We start from the raw sequence: 9,154 nt of genomic DNA, 5'->3' as shown, positions 1-9,154 counted from the left end.
GATGTGGGAGTTATGGGTTTTGGTTTGGCTGCCATTACATTCATTGTTTTGCCCCCTCCAATTTAGGACTAAGTGCTTCATTTGAAACATCTCCATATGAAATGTGCTTTTAACAGTTAAAACTGGACCGAAAGGATTTCATGAAGACGAGCAGGAAACAATAATCAACACACATCGTTTTATATTATTAATGAATTAAAATGAAATAGACACCTCTATTCATTCATGATAGAATGTATTCCCTGTAACAGCTGAGCATGCATCCTGACTGGTAGCATGAGTTTTGGGCAAGAGAACTCCAGGGCAACTATCTTTTCGGCCTGTCAGTGTCATCGATAGCGGTTAGAAGCTTCTGCCTGGCCTTTTCATTGATATGGGATCCAAGGCAAAGGTTCACCAGATTTGTCAGCTGCTTGGTAGAGTATTCCTAGGGTTACACAGAACAGAAGTAGTGATTAGAGAGAACATCCACAGATGATCTAATATATATATTACACAGCAATTGCACCCAGTGTTAGTAAAAGAACCCCAATGTCTACTTGCACCCAGTCTTGCATTGTCCACACTAACAGCAATCTGCACCAATAACAGTGAAAATGGGTTATCCAGGGAGCTGGAACATTCCTTTCTGGCATTTTCATAAATAAGTCTCCTTATCATAGTAAGATATGTACTGCTGGATAGCCTAAATGGAGATATGGCCCTTAGAAACTCAGAAAAACCAAGGATGACAAAAGTTTTAAAGTTAGGAAACTATAATTTATGGGGCATATTTATTAAGCGACATATTGAAAATTTGTATTTTCGAGATTTATCAAACCATGCCCCTTTAAAAATTAGACTATTCGCCACCTAAAACCTGCCGAGTTCAGGTATAAGTCAATGGGAGAGTTGCAGTGACCAATTTGAAGATGCTACTAGCCTTCCTGATATTCAAGTTTTTTTTCGGTAATATTCATTTGAGTTTTCTATATGGTTTTTTTTTTTTTTTTATTAAATAACCCTCCAATCGAATTTCAAGTATATTCGAATTTATTAGAGTTAAAAAAATTTCACATGAATTCAAAATTTGACCTTTGATAAATATGCCTCCCCGTGTTGAAATTGCAGCAGCCTGAGAAATACATCACACTGCCACATTTTCCCAGCAGTTAATTACATGAGTCTGGGACTGTGCAGGTCCTGGAGTCCAAGGATAGAGCTTGTATTTGCCTAACAAATTGAAACCCCCCACTGAATTACAATTTTGTTTTCCTTTAAGTCCTATTTATAGATATTAGACTATGCCCATTACACATGGGGCAAGGTGGTGCTGTGACAGACATGTAAAAACTAAAAATGACCTGATCTCTTTATAAAAACCTAAGTTGAAGAGATAGTGGGATTCTGTTGCAGGAGATATTTTTTTTTAATGCAAAACGCATCAGTTAATAGAGTTGCTCCAGCAGAATCCTACCCTGAAATCAGTTTTTCAAAGGACAAAACTAATTTTTTTATATTTAATTTTAAAATGTGACATGAGGCTAGACATGTCAGTTTCCCAGGTGCCCTTAGTCATGTGGCTCTGATAAACTTCAGTCACTCTTTAGGGGTCTGGCCACACAGGCAGATTCGGGGAGATTAGTCGCCAGGCGACAAATCTCCTCTTCTTCGCCGCAACTAATCTCCCCGATCTGCCTTCCCCTACCTAAAATGAAAATAGCCTGGGGGCAGGCACACTGAGCGCTTCGTTTTCCGAAGTCGCCCGTAATTGCCTCATGAGGAAACTTCGGACGAAAATAAAGCACTCAGTGTGCCTGTCCCCAGGTGATTTAAATTTTAGCCGGTTGAAGCCAGATTGGGGAGATTAGTCGCCGCAAAGAAGAGAAGATTTGTCGCCTGTCGACTAACCTCCCTGTGTCGCTAGACCCTAATACTGCGCTGCAAGGAGTGATATCACCTCCTCCCTTTTCCCCAGCAGTCTATGAACATGGGAACAACAAGATAACAGCTTCCTGGCACAAGATAAGAGCTCCCTAGTAGATATGAGAATATCACTCAATAGTAAAAATCCAAGTTCCACTGTGGCTCATTTACATTGAATAGGAGGAACAATCGCTTATCTGAAAGCAGTTTTATTGTAAAGTGCTGGCTCTTTCTGACAGCACAGGATCAGGCACAATGACCTCACATGGCTGCCTGCACACAAATACTAAAATACACTTGTTGGTTCAGTAATAAAATGTTATAAGGTAGAGTGAATTAATGCAAGCAAACTAAATAATGTGATGCAAACTACACCATAAAAATTATGACAAAATCCCTTTAAGGTAGGGAAGCACCGAATCCACTATTTCGGATTCGGCTGAACCCCCGAATCTGCTGCGAAAAATTTGGCCAAATACCGAACCCGAATCCTAATTTGCATATGCAAATTAGGGATGGGAAGGGGGGAAACATTTTTACTTCCTTGTTTTGTGACAAAAAGTCACTCCATTCTCTCCCCGCCCCTAATCTGCAAATGCAAATCAGGATCCGGATTCGGTTCGGCCGGGCAGAAGGGTTCGGCCGAATCCTGCTAAAAAAGGCTGATTCCTGGCCAAATCCCAAACCGAATCCTGTATTCGGTGCATCCCTACTTTAAGGACATACCCAAGGTGTGTCTGTATAGAAAATACACCTAAAAGCCCAGTGTGAAGGTCAGTTAGGGTGATATATAAGGTAAACACATATTTGCTGTGCTAGATATTCTTTTAACTGGAGCTGAATGATTGACACACCAGTGTTTTTCCTATAAATCTTTGATTTAAACTAAGAAGGGCCCTGACGAAAGGCTGGACCTGGAAGGGCTCTTCATATGCAAAAGTCTGACAACCATTGGTTTAGAGGAACACAGGGAACAAATTAGCATAATCACAAGGCTATGTATCTGTATATGCAGCACCAATTTAAACAATACTGTAAAGGTCCCCATAGAAGCAAAGATTTCTCTTGCCGAACGACCGATTTTAGGGAAGCCCGACCAATCCTTCGAAATTATCGTGCGGTTAGTGGGATTCGAACGATCGTACATCTTACGATTTTTCGTCCGACATCTGTCAGGAAATTGATCGGCCAGGTCAAAAAATCTTTGTCGTTCCCAGTGCAATCTATCTATGTTTGCAGGGCCAAGCAGGCAGCTCCCCTTTGTTTTCCTGGCAAATTGGTCTTTTTAGTTGATGGTAAATTTGTACGATCGTACGATCGTTCCGAGAAGATCGTGGTCTCACGATCAGGATCTGATCTTTTAAAAATCTCAACATCTATGGCCAGCTTTAGGCAACTCAAAGATCTTTTATTACAGTTCCTTTTGCATTTGTCTAATGGAAACATTAAAAGTTATAATTACTTCCCACTTGCTTTGCTTGTCCTAGCTCCTGTGAATGTGTTACCAACTGGTTTCCATAATGCAATGGCTACATTTAAACAGAATTTATTGTATAATCCTAACCACATTGGTAGGGATGCAAGTGAAAGATCCATTAATCTAACAGATTTCATCCCTATGTCTGTGGTGTTTTCACATGTGTGCTGGCAAAGTTTGCTGCATGGACATTTTATATGGTTTTCTTCCCCTTTTACATTTTCTGTAAGCAGTTTTTTAAGCCTGCAATGATTATTTAGTTAAATGACAAAGTATCACTCTCACATCACTTTATGCTAAATGTGCTTTAATAAGCTATGGATCAAGAGAAAAAATACATGATCGCGCGAGTTTAGGCGCAAATACTTTCCACAATCACTATAAAAAAAAGAAATTCGAAAAGAAACAATTCTGGAGAACTGAGAGCTTCCAAGTTTCAGTTCTTACCCCCTAGGTCATGCTACAGCTTGGAAAGATTCAGGTCTTGGTGACAGACGTGTCAGTGTAGTACAAGGTTCAATATGAGGAAACTTAAAGGGGTTGTGTGCGTTTAAACGAATTTTCAGTATGATGTACAGAGTGCTAATTTGCAATTGGTTTTCATGTTTTATTATTTGTATTTTGTTTTTTTTAGCAGCTCTCTATCTTGCAATTTCATCTGGTTGCTAAAGTGCAAATTATACGACCAACAATTCATTGATTTGAATAAATAAAAGACTTAATATGAATAAGAGAAAGTTTGAATAGAAAGAACGGTAATAAAAAGTAGCAATAACAAAAAATGTGTAGCCTTACTGTGTATTTGTTTTAGAAGGGGGTTAGTGACCCCCTTTTGAAAGCTGAAAAAGGCAAATAATCAAAAACAATACAAATACGGCCAACTGAAAAGGTGCTTAGAATTAGCCATTCTATAACATAGCTCATCTCTTAGATATGGCTCCTCTTCAGGAATGTGTCTCTACATAATGCAGAAAAAAATCTTTTCCCAGACTGCGGAAACACAGCACATAATCATTTATTTTTCATTATTAGCTTGAAACCTACATATACAATACTTTAGTTTTCATAGTGTATGTTATGCACAAATACGTTGCATTTGGAATGCATGACATGGTCCATTGCTAGAAACACAGCCGAGGGGCACTCCCACAAGGAATCTAGCAGATTATAAAGGAAAGTAATCATGATAATCCCCCACGTCTTGTCATTATAACACCCATAAAGTTTTACATATATCATCACAAAATGTAGAGCATTACCCTGTGCTCTTTGATCCAGCATTCCATGTCATTTTCAGTCAAGTAATAGGCCTTAATATACGTCTCCACAAACTCCTTATCAGGAATTGGCCTGATGTCGGTGAGTTTCTCAAACTTCATTAGAAACTGCTGATAATCCAGCTGTATTAGAGCCCTGCCCCCATTGCTGCACTTCTTCACGTTGGCATAACTAAGGATAAAATACAAAAGTGAAAGGCAAAATGGTTAAAACAAGGAAACAGGTACAATAAAAGAATGGATTTGATATAAGTAGGAGGGCTTTGTCTATCATGGTGTGTACTGTGTTACTGACAACTCATTCAACTTTAGAAGAATCTTACTTTATTCACCTTATCTTACTTCACAACAGAAGCAATGACTTGTTTTTTTGAACCAAGTATAACAGCATAAAAGGGGGGGTCTAAATGTAAATCTGTGATGTCTGTAGGTTGCTCCTGCTTTTAGAAAATCACATGTAGAAATGAAAATATCTTCATATGCTGTCTAAATAGCAAGAATTATATGCTACACCCTGAAACCCATAAGCCAACCTGAAGTGCTTCAATACCCCAGAAGTTAGTTAAAATGAATATTGATACCACCATTGACAATATATTGGTGTTTTTACTGTAACAGCTTTTGTTTCTTTTCTTCCTTGCTACCCTGATTACATTACAGTATCTTTTGTTTTCCTCAAAATCTCTGTGCTAATCATTTAGGACAGCTCCTATTTAAACCATCACCCAGAGAGCAGCACTACTGACACAGGCAACGGAACATTGGTTCTAGAGAAAATGCCTCTGTTCCAGAATACAGGGAGAACAAGAACATGCCATTTAAAACTGTAGCCTACAATAAACATTAATCTGAACCTCAGTAATAAGGCTACAGCACAAACATATGATTTATTGGTCTATCAAAGTGCTCAATGGCTCAGTTCTCTTGCAAATTTATGGAATTTTCTTTTTTTCTGGAATATGACTATTATGTTACATTGCATAATACATTTTCTTACACTTTATTCAACAGTAGATTCCTTCCAGCAGACATGAGGGTAGACATTAAGATAGAAGGTTCCATCTTAAAGCACAAGGAAAGCCAAATTTTAGACACTCTCCAATTAATAGAATCACTAGGCTTGTTACTGGGGCCAGTCCTCTGGCTAGTAAACTGCATAATCCGAGGAAGTTTGAATTACAGTGCTGCGGCTCTGTCTTACCTTACCTGGTTACAAGTCAGACTCAGACTTACATTCCTTATCTGACAAAGGGACCCCTAAAAAGCAAGGTAAGAGGCCACCATGGAAATTCAGAATACAGTTTTTTTTAGGAGCACTGGCCCGGAGGACATAGATAATGATTCTATTCAATAGGAGTATGCCAAGCTATAAGGGCAAATTGGAGGGGCTTGAGATGGAAGTTCACCTTTCTCTGGATCAACAAGCAGTTTAGGTTCCTTAGAAAATAAAGGTTGAACTTGATGGAAGTGAGTCTTTTTCGTACCTCATCTATGTTTGCTACTATGTATAGTAAGCTAATATAAAACCACTGGTCACTAGTAATTTTTAACAACTTTTAATATAATGACAGTGTTCGTTCACTAAACTGCATAGTGTACTAATTAAATCACTTGAAAATACATTCCCATGAAAAGGAAGAATACTGCTCACCCTTAAACCAGTGTTCTATTTGCAAGACAAATGCAATGCTCCCAGAGAATATTAGATACTGGCAGAGGTATCCGGACATGTTTGGAAAGCTCAGATAGCTTCTTATTAAACTGTTCAAATTCCTGGAAAAATCAATGTTCTTGTTATGTAAAGATAATGTGCATGGATGGAGGGACTAAGAGATTGAATCAAACAGGTAATATAATAACATTTTAATTAGTAAAGGATCATTGGTGAAGGAGGCTAAATCAGTTGATTGCACGCAGGCAATAATCAGCAAAGTACCTTCAAAAGTGAGTCAACATATAGGTTATGTTGTGACATGATTTCCTTTATATCCCATTTCACATTGGCCATAAGAAGCAACAATTGTTCACAGTCGATAGCTTTGGCAGCAACGATCCAATAAATTGGCTTACGAAGTTCACTGGCTCTAGATACAGTCTGGAAATAAAAAAGCATAAAGTGCAATCAACAGAGCTTAGCAAGAATAAATACAGTGCATACAAGGGTCACAAATGACAACAATGTGAGAGGAAAGTAATAAAAATAAATAAAACCAATTACAATAGAGTTATAATACATAACATTATATGAGAGTACCATACTATAGGTAAAAACAGGTACATGGCACCTAAGAGAGTCAACAATGATTGGTTGATACTTTGCCTCGGTGAACATTCTACCACAATTTGTATGCAGCATTGTTTCCATCAAGTATAACATACTGTTTATTTATTAATGGACTGCTTAATGGACTCTATTGCAAATGGCATTCCCATATTTTGCAGCTCTAGATAATGTGTTTTCAGTTAATAGATCCTATACCTATAATTGGTTTTATTGATATCATACATGCTTCTCCCTATTTACCTACCTATAATTTCTACTCTAATCTTCATTGCAGGGCCATGCAAACCTGAGACGGTTACTGCTTTCTTAACTTGGTTGACTGATATGGTGTGATATAACTTGTTTGAGTAATATCAATACTTTTGCAATACTAAAAAATATACCCTTGATTTCCCCTTAATTGACACTGAAACAATGAGGCAGATTAAAGAATTTTTTTTTGGCAAGCAGAGAGAATATATTTTATATTAAAATATCTGTAAGAAAATGTTTAATACTCTATCTTGCTTCATGAATATCAGCTAACATCTCTAATTATGGAAGAGTCCATGATGTGCTGGCAGAGTGAGCTGGTTCAGTCTAGCCAGCAGTAGAATTTGGCCTATGAATACAACATAGCAGACAAGTGAAGGAGCTAAATTCTTTTTATATACGTTGTTAGCCAAACAATGAATTATTGTATAATATATTTTCGACCGTCACAAACAGATTCAGAAAAAGAAAATAAGAAGCCCTAGAACATTCTAGACAAATGGTGCCAAGGACAGCGTTCATCTGAGTAGAAAAAAAAGCAGTAACAAATGATGTGCCACTGTCATATCAAAAAGAGACAGAAAAAACGTAATATTCTTAAGAGCAGGTAACACCTGGCATAGCAATGGCTAACATGAGAGTAGAACTGCTGAAGAAAAGGCTTTTTAGCTGCTGGCATCACAGAATCAAGATGTGTCTGGAGAAATTCAAATTGTTCAGCCAAGAAAACTCTGAAAAATGAACAGCAGACAGTTATAAATGAGTCAACACAGTATTGGAAAAGCATTAGTGCGCTGTGATGGTTTGCTAGGTTTTATGGATAACTGCAAATTCCCCATTGCATGACCTTCACAAGAGCAACACTGCATGTGGGCGGTGTTTGTTCATCTACATTTTCTGTGCCACAGATCTCCAATGATTTTGAGATCAGGGCTGCAACAGGGCCATTTAGGTGCATTCATTTTATTTTTCTTGAGTCACTTCATTGTTACTTTGGAATTGTCTTTTAGAGCAATTGCCCTGCTTAAAGTTATTCTTGGCTAAGTCATATTCCCTAGCCATTATAAATATGTTGCACATCTCTATTTATATTGGAAGTGACATTGAAGAGATGTAAAACATATCAGCAAACTCACATAGATGTAATGTCCATTTTATACTTTAGTTAGTTACTACTCTTTTGGAATGTCCTGAAGATACTGGTTTTCCATGTGATCCTATTTACACCTCAGGTACAATTACCAGAAAAAATAGAATTTCCTACAGAGGCGTTTCAATGACTGTTAAGGCATTCTTCTTCACTAAATATCCCACCATTCAAAGATGAGACCATGATCCCATCTGTAATTGTGCAGGTAATGCCATGTAATGGCAACATGTTATATCCTGGTGCAGTATTTAGGTATATAGAATTTCAATGTTCTAAGTAAAGGACAATACTCATATAAGACAGTTTCCATCAACCTATCCTAATGTAGAGTAGCGTATAAATTAGAAACCTTCAATTGTATTCATAGTTTATGAGTTAAATGCCTTTTCTGAGTAACTACACACCATATATCTGAATGACTTGCAGTACTTAGATCTGTGCTTGTTGTCTATAATAATAATTGCAAAGGCACAGAGCAGCAACTTAAAATAGACACTTTAAATATAATAGGAGCACGAATAACAGATGCTTTATAACAAACAATATGCAAAAGCTGGTTCATTTACAGTGCCAGACCACAAGAAGTTATAACACTAAAAGTCAATGGTCCCATATCATGCCAGTGCATTTATTGAAGGATTTTTAAATAATATAGCTATTTTATTATTTTTACAAACATACAAACCTCTGTAGATAAATATTTTGGCCACCAGGTTTGTGTCTTACAGCATTTACAATTTAATCTCTAAATTTTATGGTGTGAAGAGATAAGCAGGATTTTGCCCAAGGTCATATTGAAGTGACAGAAG

At 37.4% G+C, this 9,154-nt stretch overlaps 1 pseudogene; it reads right to left on the bottom strand.

Annotated features, from left to right (window-relative positions):
• Positions 1 to 232: 232 nt before the first annotated feature.
• Positions 233 to 9,154, bottom strand: part of LOC108719673 — a 91,130-nt pseudogene continuing 82,208 nt past the window's right edge.

This window comes from Xenopus laevis, chromosome 6S (genome assembly GCF_017654675.1).
Source record: "Xenopus laevis strain J_2021 chromosome 6S, Xenopus_laevis_v10.1, whole genome shotgun sequence".
NCBI classification, from domain to species: Eukaryota; Metazoa; Chordata; class Amphibia; order Anura; family Pipidae; genus Xenopus; species Xenopus laevis.
This window is presented reverse-complemented; position numbering and strand designations above follow the sequence as displayed.